The sequence below is a fragment of the Arachis hypogaea genome, chromosome 16 (assembly GCF_003086295.3).
Source record: "Arachis hypogaea cultivar Tifrunner chromosome 16, arahy.Tifrunner.gnm2.J5K5, whole genome shotgun sequence".
NCBI lineage: Eukaryota > Viridiplantae > Streptophyta > Magnoliopsida > Fabales > Fabaceae > Arachis > Arachis hypogaea.
The window spans coordinates 56892006-56907307 of record NC_092051.1 but is presented as its reverse complement, the minus strand read 5'-3'; the positions used below and the strand labels follow the sequence as shown (position 1 = coordinate 56907307).

General features: G+C 39.7%; 1 non-coding gene across 1 annotated transcript; it reads right to left on the bottom strand.

The window, feature by feature from the left end:
- Positions 1 to 5451: 5451 nt before the first annotated feature.
- Positions 5452 to 5559, bottom strand: LOC112761462 (small nucleolar RNA R71). Its single transcript, XR_003181857.1, has one exon. It is a non-coding gene; the product is annotated as a small nucleolar RNA R71 (small nucleolar RNA).
- Positions 5560 to 15302: the final 9743 nt, after the last annotated feature.

Genomic DNA, 15302 nt, shown 5'->3' with positions numbered 1-15302 from the left:
GTAGAATTCCTGAACCATGTTTCTTCCAACCTTTGTCTCAAGATTGGCTAGAATTTCCCATCCTTTGTTTCGAATTTGCTCTTGGATCTCCGGATATTCATCTTCTTTCAGATTGAATTTAACTTCCAGGATCACTTACCTCATACCCATTATTTTGTAGTAATGGTCTGTATGTTCCTTGGTTAGGAACCTCTCTTGATTCCAAAGACTCTTTGGAGTATTCTCTTTCTTGCCTCTTGATTTGGTTTGTTTTCCCTTAGGTTCCATGATCTTGATGAGTCTTAGCTCAGTGATCACGGAAAAGCACACCAAACTTAGAGGTTTGCTTGCCCTCAAGCAAAAGAAAGGAAAGGGAGGAGAGAGGAGAAAAGGTAAATTCGAATGGTGTAGAAGAGGGGATGGCCGAAACTTAATTTATTGGAGGAGGGGATGGCTTTCGAAAAATTTGAGAGAGATATGAAAAGATATGGAAAGAATTTGAGAAGATATTTGAGTTTTTGAAGAAGATTTGGAAAGGATTTGAAAGAATTTTGAGAAATAATTTAGAAAATTATTGAATGATGAGAATTGAGGGTGAATAATGAAGGTTTAAAACATGTTTATGCAGAAAATTATGAGTCAAAACATGAAAATTTGAAAAGGATTGAAGTTGGAAACAAAATCTCCTCCCCCTGCCTTTCTGGCGTTAAACGCCCAGCCAGGTACCCTGGCTGGCGTTAAACGCCAGAAACTTCTTTATCACTGGGCATTTTGCTGAACGCCCAGAATGGTCCCCATTCTGGCGTTTAACGCCCAAAATGGTACCTTTACTGGCGTTAAACGCCCAGAATGATACCCATTCTGGCGTTTAACGCCCAAAATGCCCCTTACTGGTGTTTTCTTGCCAGCAAGCTCCTTTTCTCTGCTTTTTGTACTGAATCCTTCTATAACTCTGTGAATTCCTTCAATTTTGATGCTTAGCCTTTGATGAAAATGTATATCAAACCTCTACAAGTATTAATTAAAATAAATAACTTGCTAATGGCTGGGTTGCCTCTCAGCAAGTGCTTCTTTATTGTCTTTAGCTGGACTCTTACTGAGCTTCATTCAAGCCTCAGTTTTGAGCATTCTTGCTCAAAATTGCTTTCAAGATAATGTTTGATTCTTTGTCCATTGACAATGAACTTTTTGTCAGAATCAATATCTTGAAGCTCAACATATCCATATGGTGACACTCCTGTAATCACATATGGTCCCCTCCAACGGGATTTTAATTTCCCAAGGAATAATCTGAGCCTAGAGTTGAATAGTAGAACTTTTTGTCTTGGCTCAAAGACTCTGGATGACAATTTCTTGTCATGCCACTTTTTTGCTTTTTCCTTATAAATTTTTGCATTTTCAAAAGCATTGAGTCTGAACTCTTCCAGCTCATTTAGCTGGAGCAATCTTTTCTCACTAGCTAATTTAGCATCCATGTTTAGGAATCTGGTTGCCCAGTAGGCTTTATGTTCTAGTTCCACGGGCAGATGACAAGCCTTGCCATACACAAGCTGGTATGGAGAGGTTCCTATAGGAGTCTTGAATGCTGTTCTGTATGCCCACAGAGCATCATCCAAGCTCCTTGCCCAATCCTTTCTACGGGCAATTATAGTCCGTTCTAGGATTCTCTTTAGTTCTCTATTAGAGACTTCAGCCTGCCCATTTGTCTGTAGATGATACGGAGTTGCTACTTTGTGGCTAATTTTATATTGAACCATAGCAGAGTAAAGCTGTTTATTGCAGAAATGGGTTCCCCCATCACTGATTAGTACTCTGGGAACACCAAATCTGCTAAAAATATGTTTCTGGAGGAACTTCAGCACAGTCTTGGTATCATTAGTGGGTGTGGCAATTGCTTCCACCCATTTAGATATGTAGTCTACTACCACCAGAATGTAAGTGTTTGAGTATGATGGTGGGAAAGGACCCATGAAGTATATACCCCATACATCAAACAACTCAATCTCTAAGATCCCTTGTTGAGGCATGGCATAACCATGAGGCAAGTTACCAGCTCTTTGGCAACTGTCATAGTTACGCACAAACTCTCGGGCATCTCTATAGAGAGTAGGCCAATAGAAGCCACATTGGAGGACTTTAGTGGCTGTTCACTCACTTCCAAAATGTCCTCCATACTGTGATCCATGACAATGCCACAGGATCTTCTGTGCCTCCTCTCTAGGGACACATCTGCGGATCATTCCATCAGCGCATCTCTTAAAGAGATATGGTTCATCCCATAAGTAGTACTTTGCATCAGAAATTAGTTTTTTCTTTTGCATCCTGCTGTACTCCTGGGGTATGAACCTCACAGCTTTATAATTTACAATGTCTGCAAACCATGGTGCCTCCTGAATGGCAAAGAGTTGCTCATCCGGAAAGGTCTCAGAGATCTCAGTGGAAGGGAGGGACGCCCCAGCCACTGGTTCTAACCGAGACAGGTGATCAGCTACTTGGTTCTCTGTCCCTTTTCTGTCTCTTATTTCTATATCAAACTCTTGCAGAAGCAACACCCATCTTATGAGCCTGGGTTTTGAATCCTGCTTTGTGAGTAGATATTTAAGAGCAGCATGGTCAATGTACACAATCACTTTTGATCCTACTAAATAGGATTTAAACTTGTCAATGGCATAAACCACTGCAAGAAGCTCTTTTTCTGTGGTTGTGTAATTCTTCTGTGCGTCATTTAGAACATGACTGGCATAGTAAATGACGTGCAGAAGCTTGTTATGCCTTTGTCCCAACACTGCACCAATGGCATGGTCACTGGCATCACACATTAATTCGAATGGTAATGTCCAGTCAGGTGCAGAGATGACTGGTGCTGTGACCAGCTTGGCTTTCAAGGTTTCAAACGCCTACAGATACTCTGTGTCAAACACAAATGGCGTGTCAGCAGCTAGCAGGTTGCTCAGAGGTTTTGCAATTTTTGAAAAGTCCTTTATGAACCTCCTATAGAATTCTGCATGCCCCAGAAAGCTTCTGATTGCCTTTACATTGGCAGGTGGCGGTAATTTTTCAATTATCTCTACCTTGGCTTGATCTACCTCTATTCCCTTGCTTGAAATTTTGTGCCCAAGGACAATTCCTTTAGTCACCATAAAGTAATATTTTTCCCAGTTTAAGACCAGGTTAGTTTCTTGGCACCTTTTCAGGACAAGTGCTAGATGATCAAGATAGGAGCTGAATGAGTCTCCAAATACTAAGAAGTCATCCATGAAGACTTCCAAGAATTTCTCTACCATCTCGGAGGAAGGAAAAAGCAACTCGAGTAATATGATACAGATAGAAAAGGAAAACCCCAAGACTCAAACCAAAGTCCTGGGGCATCCTTTGGAGGCAGTGGCAAAGCAAGATTTCAGGAAAAATCTACAGCTTACGTCCCGTCATTTCCCAAACAAGAAAAGAAGATTTCAAGTAGACAAACATTTTGAAAAAAGGAAGTAAAAACACAAAAAAGTACAAAAAGTTATCAAAGCCACTATCTTTTTACAAAAAGTAAAAGAACATGAAATAAATACTTGTTATGCAGTAATGAAGAACATGTTGAGGCTTTGGAGATGCTTTGTCTTCTGAACCTCTGCTTTCCTACTGTCTTCTTCTTCATGCACGTAAGACTCCTTCCATGGTAAGCTTTATGTTGGGCATCACCGTTGTCAATAGCTACATCCCGTCCTCTCAGTGAAAATGTTCCAAATGCGCTGTCACCGCACGGCTAATCATCTGTCGGTTCTCGATCATGTTGGCTAATCACCGTTGTAAAATTCCACTTTCGGAGCCCACTTGGTGTGTGCTTGGGCTGAGCATTGAAGCTTTCATGTGTAGAGACATTTCCTGGAGTTAAATGCCAGTTTTTATGCCAGTTTGGGCGTTTAACTCCAGCTTTTGTGCCAGTTCTGGAGTTAAACGCCAGAATTCTTGAGCTGAGTTGGAATGCCTGTTTTAGCCATCAAATCTCGGACAAAGTATGGACTATTATATATTTCTGGAAAGCCCAGGATGTCTACTTTCCAACGCAATTGAGAGCGTGCCAATTGGGCTTTCGTAGCGCCAGAAAATCCACTTTGAGTGCAGGGAGGTCAGAATCCAACAGCATCTACAGTCCTTTTTCAGCCTCTGAATCAGATTTTTGCTCAGGTCCCTCAATTTCAGCCAGAAAATACCTGAAATCATAGAAAAACACACAAACTAATAGTAAAGCCCACAAAAGTGATTTTTATTTAAAAACTAATAAAAACATATTAAAAACTAACTAAAATATACTAAAAACATACTAAAAACAATGCCAAAAAGCATATGAATTATCCGCTCATCAGGAACGAAGAAGACAAACCGTTTCTGATGGCAAAGTTCAAAATAAAAACCAAGGGAAACGGGGCATTTGAAGCCAATTAATGAGGGTATTAAACCCTCGCACGTTCCCAAAGCGCCGATATAAAAGTGCACGCTTTTAAAGGAAAACGTTCCACATTCAAAAAGGCTCTACAAAGAAAGGAATCGACAAAATGCTTGAGTTCGGCTTCACTAGAGAAGGACCGAAGTCAAGGACTCGACCTAAACAAAAAGACCGAGCTCAAGCAGGGGCACTGTTCATATCCTGGGTCGAGCTATCTGGCCTGGGATGATTGGCGACAAAGCGACCTACCTCTTCAGGTCAGACTACCCGACCTCTTCTCAAAGAAGTCGGCCAAATCGACAGGAAAGCCCAATAAAGGGCCCAAATAGATGAACACAACCCAAATCCAAAGGCAGTCCAAGCCTATAGAGATAAAGGCGGGTCCCTTGAAGATAAGCTGACTTCACCCAAAATAAGATAAGATAAGATAAGATAACTAACTTATCTTATCAGAAAGGTCAGCCACACCATTATAAATACACTGGGGCACCCAGGTATAACTCATACTTTGATTCTACTAAAAACCTGCTTAATACCCTTGCTAACTTAAGCATTGGAGTCCCTTGCAAGTACCCCCCACCCTTCAGTGACAGAGGATCAGCAGCGCTATCAGTCCAACAAGTCGGACGCACTAGCTCCGGCCGCCATCCGCCAGTCGGACACGTCAACTCTGACCAGTACAGAAGATCTCATCCGAGATCGACCTACAGTTTCAGGTAACCCTCGAAACACCTGCCATCAGAGCAAATAATTTTGAGCTAAAGCCTCAATTAGTTTCTCTGATGGAACAGAACTACAAGTTTCATGGACTTCTATCAGAAGATCCTTTTTAGTTCTTAACTGAATTCTTGCAGATCTGTGATACTGTTAAGACCAATGGGGTTGATACCGAGGTCTACAGGCTTATGCTTTTCCCATTTGCTGTAAGAGACAGAGCTAGAATATGGTTGGACTCTCAACCTAAAGATAGCCTGAACTCTTGGGATAAGCTGGTCACGGCTTTCTTAGCCAAGTTCTTTCCTCATCAAAAGCTTAGTAAGCTTAGAGTGGATGTTCAAACCTTCAGACAGAAGGACGGTGAATCCCTCTATGAAGCTTGGGAGAGATATAAGCAACTGACCAAAAAGTGTCCTTCTGACATGCTTTTAGAATGGACCATCCTGGATATATTCTATGATGGTCTGTCTGAGTTATCAATGATGTCATTGGACCATTCTGCAGGTGGATCCATTCACCTAAAGAAAATGCATGCAGAAGCTCAGGAACTCATTGACATGGTTGCTAATAACCAATTCATGTACACTTTTGAGAGGAATCCTGTAAGTAATGGGACGCCCCAAAGGAAGGGAGTTCTTGACATTGATACTCTGAATGCCATATTGGCTCAGAATAAAATATTGACTCAGCAAGTCAATATGATCTCTCAGAGTCTGAATGGATTGAAGGAATCATCCAACAGTACTATAGAGGCATCTTCTGAAGAAGAAGCTTATGATCCTGAGAACCCTGCAATAGCAGAGGTGAATTACATGGGTGAACCCTATGGGAATACCTATAATCCCTCATGGAGAAATCATCCAAATTTCTCATGGAAGGATCAACAAAAGCCTCAACAAGGCTTTAATAATGGTGGAAGAAACAGGTTTAGTAATAGCAAGCCTTTTCTATCATCCACTCAGCAACAAATAGATAATTCTGAGCAGAATCCATCTAGCTTAGCAAATATAGTCTCTGATCTATCTAAGGCAACTTTCAGTGTCATGAATGAAACAAGGTCCTCCATTAGAAATTTGGAGGCACAAGTGGGCCAGCTGAGTAAAAGGGTCACTAAAACTCCTCCTAGTACTCTCCCAAGCAATACAGAAGAAAATCCAAAGAGAGAGTGCAATGCCATTGATTTGACCATCATGGCTGAACCTACAAGGGAGGAGAAGGACGTGAATCCTAGTGAGGAAGACCTCTTGGGACGTTCAGTGACCAATAAGGAGTATCCCTTTGAGGAACTAAAGGAATCTGAGGCTCATCTAGAGACCATAGAGATTCCATTAAATCTCCTTTTGCCCTTCATGAGCTCTGATGAGTATTCTTCTTCTGAAGAGAATGAAGATGTTACTGAAGAGCAAGTTGCTAAGTATCTTGGCGCAATCATGAAGTTAAATACCAAATTATTTGGTAATGAGACTTGGGAAGATGAACCTCCCTTGCTCACCAATGAACTGAATGCATTGGATAGGAAGAAATTACCTCAAAAGAAACAGGATCCTGGTAAATTCTTAATACCCTGTAACATAGGCACCATGACCTTTGAGAAGGCTCTGTGTGACCTGGGGTCATGAATAAACTTAATGCCACTCTCTGTAATGGAGAAACTTGGGATCCTTGAGGTGCAAGCTGCCAAAATCTCATTAGAGATGGCAGACAACTCAAGAAAACATGCTTATGGACTAGTAGAGGACATGCTAGTAAAGGTTGAAGGCCTTTACATTCCTGCTGATTTCATAATCCTAGACACTGGGAAGGATGAGGATGAATCCATCATCTTTGGAAGACCCTTCCTAGCCACAGCAAGAGCTATGATTGATGTGGATAGAGGAGAGTTGGTCCTTCAACTGAATGAGGACAACCTTGTGTTTAAAACTTAAGGATCTCCTTCTGTAACCATGGAGAGCAAGCATGAAAAGCTTCTCTCACTACAGAGTCAACCAAAGCCCCCACAGTCAAACTCTAAGTTTGGTGTTGAACCCCCACATTCAAACTCTAAGTTTGGTGTTGGGAGGTTCCAACAATGCTCTGAACATCTGTGAGGCTCCATGAGAGCTCACTGTCAAGCTATTGACATTAAAGAAGCGCTTGTTGGGAGGCAACCCAATGTTATTTAATTATATTTAATTTTATTTTTATTTTTATTTTGTGTTTTATTAGGTTGATGATCATGTGGAGTCACAAAAACTACTGAAAAATAAAAAACAGCATTAAAAATAGCACACCCTGGAGAAGGAGCATTCTGGCATTTAAGTGCCAGAAACAAGCATCTGTCTGGCATTTAACGCCAGAAACAAGCATCTACCTAGAGTTAAACGCAAGAAACAGGCTACATTTGGGCGTTTAACGCCTGAAACAAGCAGCAGTCTGGCGTTAAACACCAAGATTGCATAGCAAGGGCGTTTTACATGCCTAATTGGAGCAGGGATGTTAAGTCCTTCGCTCCACTGGATCTATGGATCTCACAGGATCCCCTCATGATCTGTGAACCCACAGGATCCCCACCTCTTCTTCTCTCCTCTTCACACATTTTCATCACCCTCTTCCCCAAAATAACCTCCACCAGTCACCTCCATTACTCCTCCAAAACCATCATACAATCCACCTACACCCACCCCCTAAATTTCAAACCATCACTCCTTCCTTTTCACACATCATCACCACCTAAAACCCCCTTAGCCGAACCACTCACACCTCTCCCTCTCATCTATTTTCTTCTTCTTCTACTCCCTCTTCTCTTCTTTTGCTCGAGGACGAGCAAACATTTTAAGTTTGGTGTGGTAAAAGCATTGCTTTTTGTTTTTCCATAACCATTAATGGCACCTAAGGCCAAAGAAACCTCTAGAAAGAGGAAAGGGAAGGCAAAAGCTTCTACCTCTGAATCATGGGAGATGGAGAGATTCATCTCAAGGGTCCATAGCTCAGTAGTAGAGCATTTGACTACACAACAAGAGAGCCCACTCATGGACCTCAACAAGAGCATGAGGAATTCACTCACCAAGAAATCCCTGAGATGCCTCAAGGGATACATTTTCCTCCACACAACTATTGGGAGCAACTAAGGATAAGAGCACCAAAATCACTAGGGATGGAGCAACAAAGACAAGGAAGAGACATAGAGGAGCACAAGAGCACCATTGATTCTTCAAGAAGAGGAAGACGCCACCCTCACTAAGGTGGACCCGTTCCTTAACCTCTTTGTTCCTATTTTTCCTGTTTTTTGGTTTTATGCTTCATGTTTATTTATGTGTGTGTCTTATTACATGATCACTAGTGTCTAAGTGTCTATGTCTTAAGGCTATGAATGTCCTATAAATCCATCACCTCTCTTAAATGAAAAATGTTTTAATTACAAAAGAACAAGAAGTACATGGTTTCGAATTCATCCTTGAAACTAGTTTAATTATTTTGATGTGGTGACAATACTTTTTGTTTTCTGAATGAATGCTTGAACAGTGCATACGTCTTTTGATATTGTGGTTTATGCATGTTAAATATGTTGGCTCTTGAAGAATAAGGAAAAAGGAGAAATGTTATTTGATGATCTAAAATATCATAAAAATGATTCTTGAAGCAAGAAAAAGCAGTGAATACAAAAGCCTGCAGAAAAAAAAGGGGAGAAAAATGCAAAAAAAAAAAAAGAAAAAGAAAAAAACAAGCAGAAAAAGCCAAAAGCTCTTTAAACCAAAAGGCAAGAGCAAAAAGCCAATAGCCCTTAAAACCAAAAGGCAAGGGTAATAAAAAGGATCCAAGGCTTTGAGCATTAGTGGATAGGAGGGCCTAAAGGAATAAAATGCTGGCCTAAGCAGCTAAACCAAGCTATTCCTAAACATGTGCTTGTGGCGTGAAGGTGTCAAGTGAAAACTTGAGACTGAGCGGTTAAAGTCGAGGTACAAAGCAAAAGAAGTGTGTGCTTAAGAACCCTGGACACCTCTAATTGGGGACTTTAGCAAAGCTGAGTCACAATCTGAAAAGGTTCACCCAGTTATGTGTCTGTGGCATTTATGTATCCGGTGGTAATACTGGAAAACAAAGTGCTTAGGGCCACGGCCAAGACTCATAAAGTAGCTGTGTTCAAGAATCAACATACTGAACTAGGAGAATCAATAACACTATCTAAATTCTAAGTTCCTATAGATGCCAATCATTCGGAACTTCAAGGGATAAAGTGAGATGCCAAAACTATTCAAGAGGCAAAAAGCTACTAGTCCCTCTCATCTGATTGGAGCTAAGTTTCATTGATATTTTGGAATTTATAGTATGTTCTCTTCTTTTTATCCTATTTGATTTTCAGTTGCTTGGGGACAAGCAACAATTTAAGTTTGGTGTTGTGATGAGCGGATAATTTATACGCTTTTTGGCATTGTTTTTACATTGTTTTTAGTATGATTTAGTTAGTTTTTAGTATATTTTTATTAGTTTTTAAATAAAAACCACATTTCTAGACTTTACTATGAGTTTGTGTGCTTTTCTATGAATTCAGGTAATTTCTGGCTGAAATTGAGGGACTTGAGCAAAAATCAGATTCAGAGGTTGAAGAAGGACTGCAGATGCTGTTGGATTCTGACCTCCCTACACTCAAAGTGGATTTTCTGGAGCTACAAAACTCCAAATGGCGCGCTCTTAATTGTGATGGAAAGTAGACATCCAAGTCTTTCCAACAATATATAATAGTCCATACTTTGCTCGCGTTTAGATGACGGAAACTGGCGTTCAACGGAAGCTTCCTGCCCTATTTTGGAGATAAACGCCAGAAACAGGTTGCAAAGTGGAGTTAAAAGCCAAAAACAGGTTACAAACTGGCGTTCAACTCCAAGAGAAGCCTCTACACGTGTAAAGGTCAATTCTCAGCCCAAGCACACACCAAGTGGGCCCCGGAAGTGGATTTCTGCATCATTTACTCATTTCTGTAAACCCTAGTAACTAGCTTAGTATAAATAGGACTCTTTACTATTGTATTTATATCTTCGGATCTATCTTTGATCAGTTTTATGCTATCTTAGACCTTTATGGGGGCTGGCCATTCGGCCATGCCTGGACCATTATCACTTATGTATTTTCAACGGTAGAGTTTCTACACACCATAGATTAAGGTGTGGAGCTCTGCTGTTCCTCATGAATTAATGCAAAGTACTATTGTTTTTCTACTCAACTCAAGCCTATTTCTTATCTAAGATATACACTTGTTCTTCAACTTGAGGAAGGTGATGATCCGTGACACTCATCATCATTCTCACCATGAACGCGTGCCTGACAACCACCTCTGTTCTACTTGCAATCGCTTAAGTGCATATCTCTTAGCCTTCTGGTTCATGACGCATGGTTGCCTCGCCTGACAACCGAGCCTTCCATTCCATGAGATCAGAGTCTTCGTGGTATAGGGTAGAATTATTGGCGGCCATTCTTGAGATCCAGAAAGTCTAAACCTTGTCTGTGGTATTCCGAGTAGGATCTGGGAAGGGATGGCTGTGACGAGCTTCAAACTCGCGAGTGCTGGGCGTAGTGACAGACGCAAAAGGATGATTGAATCCTATTCCAGTATGATCGAGAACCGACAGATGAATAGCCGTGCGGTGACAACGCATTTTGGACCATTTTCACTGAGAGGACGGGATGTAGCCATTGACAACGGTGATGCCCTGCATAAGCTTGCCATGGAAGGGAGTAGGAATGATTAGATGAAGATAGCAGGAAAGCAGAGGTTCAGGAGGAACAAAAGTATCTCTATACGCTTATATGAAATTCTCACCAATGAATTACATAAGTATCTCTATCCTAGTTTATATTTTATTTATCTTTTTATTATCAATTCACCATAACCATTTGAATCCGCCTGACTGAGATTTACAAGGTGACCATAGCTTGCTTCAAGCCGACAATCTCCGTGGGATCGACCCTTACTCACGTAAGGTTTATTACTTGGACGACCCAGTGCACTTGCTGGTTAGTTGTGCGAAGTTGTGACAAAGTGTGATTCACGTTTGAGAGGACCAAGTCTTTGGCGCCATTCTTGATGATCGCTATTTCGTGCATCAAGTTTTTAGCGCCGTTGCCGGGGATTGTTCGAGTTTGGACAACTGACGGTTCATCTTGTTGCTCAGATTAGGTAATTTTATTTTAATTTTAAGTTTTTGTTTTTATTCTTCTTATTTTCGAAAAAAATTTCAAAAAAAAAATAATAATAATTTTCAAAAAAAAAAATTTAAATTATGTTCTTCAGAATTTTTAAGAAGGAATTCTAGAGTTTCATGAAACATGTTGAAGCCTGGCTGGCTGTAAAGCCATGTCCAATTTTTTTTGGACTGAGGCTTCCACTCATCAGCACAGAAGCAAGTTGAATAAAGTATCAGCTGTTGTATGTCTGATTTGTATCTGCTGAAGCTTGGTTGGCCATTGGCCAGAGCTTTCATTGAAAGCTTGGCTAGCTAGTAAGCCATGTCTAATTCCTGGACTGGAGCTTTAGACTAACATTGCAAGATTCCTGGAATTCCTATTAAAAATTTTGAAATCCTTATTTTCTTTTTCAAAATAATTTTCGAAAAATATACAAAAAAAAAATTAATAAAATCATAAAAACCAAAAATTTGATGTTTCTTGTTTGAGTCTTGTGTCAGTTTTTAAGTTTGGTGTCAATTGCATGTTTATCTCTTTCTTGCATTTTTCGAAAATTCATGCATTGCATTCTTCATGATCTTCAAGTTGTTCTTAACAAGTCTTCTTGTTTGATCTTCATATTTTCTTGTATTGTGTCTTTTCTTGTTTTTCATATGCATTTTCAATTTGTTAGTGTCTAAAGTTTGAAAATTTCTAAGTTTGGTGTCTTGCATGTTTTTCTTTTCTTAAAAATTTTCAAAAAAAAAATATGTTCTTGATGTTCATCTTGACATTCAAAGTGTTCTTGGTGTTCATCTTGACATTCATAGTGTTCTTGCATGCATCATGTGTTTTGATTCAAAATTTTCATGCACTGAGTCTTTTTGATGTTTTTCTCTCTCATCATTAAAATTCAAAAGTTAAATAAATATATCTTTCCCTTATTTCACTCATAAATTTTCAAAAATTTGAGTTGACTTTTTCAAAACTTTTTAAAATTTAGTTGTTTCTTATGAGTCAAATCAAATTTTCAATTTAAAAATTCTATCTTTTTCAAATCTTTTTCAAAAATCAAATCTTTTTCATTTTTCTTTTATGATTTTCGAAAATTTCAAAATGATTTTCAAAAATCTTTTTCTTATTTTTATTTCATATTTTCAAAATTAATGCTAACAATTAATGTGATTGATTCAAAAGTTTTAAGTTTGTTACTTGCCTAGTAAGAAAGGTCCAATCATTAAATTTTAAAATCATATCTTTTTGTTTCTTGTTAGTCAAGTAATCAACTTTAATTTTCAAAATCAAATCTTTTTAAATTTCTTTTTCAAATCTTTTTCAAAATAAGTTTCAATCACATCTTTTTCAAAATCAATTTCAAAATCCCTTCTAACCTCTTATCTTTTCAAAATTGATTTTCAAATCTTTTTCAAATTAATCTTACCATTTTGTTTGATTTTAAAAGTTTACTATTTCAATCATATCGTTTTCAAAACTACTTAACTAATTCTCTCTCTAATTTTTGAAAATCACCCTCCTCTTTTTCAAAATTCCTTTTTGATTAACTAATTGTTTTAAATTTTAATTTAATTTAATTTAATTTTTCTTTTTTTTAATTTTCAAATTCTAATTTTAATTTAAATTAAAAACAAAAACATTTTTCTTTTCTTTTCAATTATTTTCGAAAATTCTTTCCTCTCTCATCTCCTTCTAATTATTTAATTTATCTACTAACACTTTTCTTCTTCTTAAAAATTTGAACCCTCTCCCTCTTTCTGTGTTCGAATTTCTTTTCTTCTTCTACTCACATAGAGGAATCTCTATACTGTGACATAGAGGATTCCTCTTCTTTTCTGTTTTCTTCTTTTTTATATGAGCAGGAACAAGGATAAGAACATTCTTGTTGAAGCCGATCCTGAACCTGAAAGGACTCTGAAGAGGAAGCTTAGGGAAGCTAAAGCACAACTCTTTGGAGAAAATTTGACAGAAATTTTTGAAAAAGAATGAGACATGGCCGAAAATAATAACAATGCAAGGAAGATGCTTGGTGACTTTACTGCACCAAATTCCAAACTTACATGGAAGTAGCATCTCAGTCCCTGCTGTCATATCCTGGGTCGAGCTATCTGACATGGGATGATTGGCGACAAAGCGACCGACCTCTTCAGGTCAGGCTACCCGACCTCTTCTCAAAGAGGTTGGCCAAATCGACAGGAAAGCCCAATAAAGGGCCCAAATCGAGGAACACGACCCAAATCCAAAGGCAGTTCAAGCCTATAGAGATAAAGGCAGTTCCCTTGAAGATAAGCTGACTTCACCCAAAATAAGATAAGATAAGATAAGATAACTAACTTATCTTATTAGAAAGGTCAGCCCACACCATTATAAATACATTGGAGCACCCAGGTATAACTCATACTCTGATTCTACTAAAAACCTGCTTAATACCCTTGCTAACTTAAGCATCGGAGTCCCTTGCAGGTACCCCCCACCCATCGGTGACAGAGGATCAGCAGCGCTATCAGTCAAACAAGTCGGACGCACCAGCTCCGACCGCCATCCGCCAACAGGAGACGTCAACTCCGACCAGTACAGAAGATCTCATCCGAGATCGACCTACAGTTTCAGGTAACCCTCGAAACATTGGCGCCGTTGCCGGGGAACTTGGAAGTCATCCCATCACCATGGCAGACGAACAGGATAATGACCACAACTCAGATTTAGAGGATAGAACGCCGCACAAAAACACGGGTGCCACACCAAAAGGCACTCCGGAATCTAACGGAGACAAAAACTCATCACATCCGGGAGTAATAGAAGCACTTCAAGATTGCCTAAAGCAACTCGAAAAAGAAAGCCAGTACCAGCAAGAAGTCGGCAAGGATGTACAAAGAGAGGTAAGATGACATCGAGAATTGGAAGATAAACTCCTACAAAGGCTACCCGGACCACCCCTGAGGACAACTCTCGCAAGGATCAAGATCCATTCACTAGGGAAATCATGAAGACTAAAATCCCTAAAGACTTCAAACTTCTGGATATGACTTTGTATGATGGCACTACAGATCCCAACCATCACCTCAGCAAGTTCAGAAGCAGAATGTACCTCACCGACGCCTCAGATGCCGTTCGCTGCAAAGCTTTTCCAACGACTCTCACGAAGACAGCAATTAGATGGTTCGACAACTTACCTCCTAAGTCCATCTCAAGCTTTGACGACCTAGCAAAAAAGTTCTTGGCCAGATTGTCCATCCAAAAAGACAAGGCCAAGCACGCCCCCAGTCTACTAGGAATCAGGCAAGGAGATCGGGAAAGTCTTCGCAACTACATGGAAAGATTCAACAAAACATGCCTGGATATACAAAGCTTGCTAACAGAGGCTGCCGTCATAGGCCTCATCAACGGCTTACGAGAGGGACCTTTCAAAGAAATACCCCACATCTCTGGATGAGGTGCAAGAGCAGGGAGAGAAGTACATCAACATGGAAGAAAATTCCCGACTTGGGGAGGCCTCGAAATCTGGTTTCAGCTACCGAGATAAAGATAAAGAATCCAAGAAGAAGGAAGATCGAACGGGGGAAAAAATAAAAAAGTATCATAATTACACCCCTCTTCGGGTGTCCCTGGTGGATATTTACAAAGAAGTCTGTAACACAGAAAAGATACCCCCAACTCGACCACTCAAAGGCAAAAGAGGAGGAGAAAATCGGAACGAATACTGTGAATATCATCGGGTCCGAGGACATTCCACCAACGAATGTTTCGATTTAAAAAATATCATAGAAAAATTAGTAAGAGAAGGAAAACTAAATCGGTATCTGGCCACCCGATATGATGAACAAAGAAAAAGACAAAGGGATGAAGATGTCGGACGAGCTGAGTGATCACCTTGTATGCCAGAAAGACATGTCCATATGATACACAGAGGATTTGCAGGAGGAGGAATCTCCAAATCATCCCGCAAAAGATATCTCAAAGAAGTATATCATGTCGAAGGGAAGGAGGAAGCACCCGACATCCCTGCAATCACATTCAC